The following is a 1,102-nucleotide window of genomic DNA, read 5'->3' as shown; positions in this document are numbered from 1 at the left end:
AAGGTATGCGATGGTATTGTGGACTATCTAATTAGGTAGAGAAAAAGAAGTTAGTAAGTAGTAAGCTGAATAAAAGTCAATCTAAGGGATCAAATAGGTATGATGAGAGGAAAAGAATGATAGATAATGACACATAGGCTTTAGGTTAGACTTTTAAGATAGTGATAAGGTAGTTAGAGGTTCGTTATAAATGTCAGGCAAACATTTTTAGTGTGATCAACAGAATCACTTTGCAGTGAAGCAATAATGACAGAACAACAGTAGGGTTAGAACAAAAAGTGACAAGTATGGGTGGTTATAAATCACTAGAAAGTTCAAGGATCAAATTAATGACCATAGATAAGGGTGTAATTAGTGCTGGAAGAATTTAGTGAGAGAAATCTTTCAGGATTCAACAAAAGTTAAGGGCACAATATCAATGATGATAGGTATGAATCATAGATCGAGTATAAGTAAAGTTAATAAATTATAAAGTATTATGTCAGGAAGGACAATGGTACAGTAAAGGGTTCATGCAGATGATACCTTATAGGTAGAGAACAATTGTGCTAAGAGATAATACAATTTTAATAAAAAGACCAAGAAACATAGGTTAAACATTATTATATGAACAATCAGGTGTAGTTGACCGTGAGTGGATATTTTTCTTTCTCTTCAAGTTTAACTTGTGCTTTTGGTTCTAGAGGGTTATGTAAGGAACAGAGACTGAGTGAAGGAGACCTAGTTATTTGAGAGTTTGGTAGGCACCAATTCGTACATAATTTCCTTATATGAGAATGACAGCAAGTGCATACCTAGTGTTAAGTATGAAAGGACAATCAAAGTAGTAACAGGAGTTAAATTGAGTTAGCTACTAAGGCTTGCAACCGTTTTAAACTATGAGCTGGAGGAAATACTATTTGTGGATGAGTTTCAATAGATGAAATTGTTGCTAATGGGAAAAGTTGAGGCTGAAGTTTAGAAAGTTGTGGGTAGTATATGTGGTTATATAAAGGAGAATGAACTAAGCATCTAGTTGGGAATTGTGGCAAAACATGCATTTACCACTACCTCGTCAGTTCAGGTGGAACTTATAGGCTCAAGGATTGTAGGAAATAATAAT

Source organism: Hevea brasiliensis, chromosome 6, assembly GCF_030052815.1.
Source record: "Hevea brasiliensis isolate MT/VB/25A 57/8 chromosome 6, ASM3005281v1, whole genome shotgun sequence".
In the NCBI taxonomy this organism is placed as follows: Eukaryota; Viridiplantae; Streptophyta; class Magnoliopsida; order Malpighiales; family Euphorbiaceae; genus Hevea; species Hevea brasiliensis.
Note: the sequence above shows the minus strand (reverse complement) of the source record.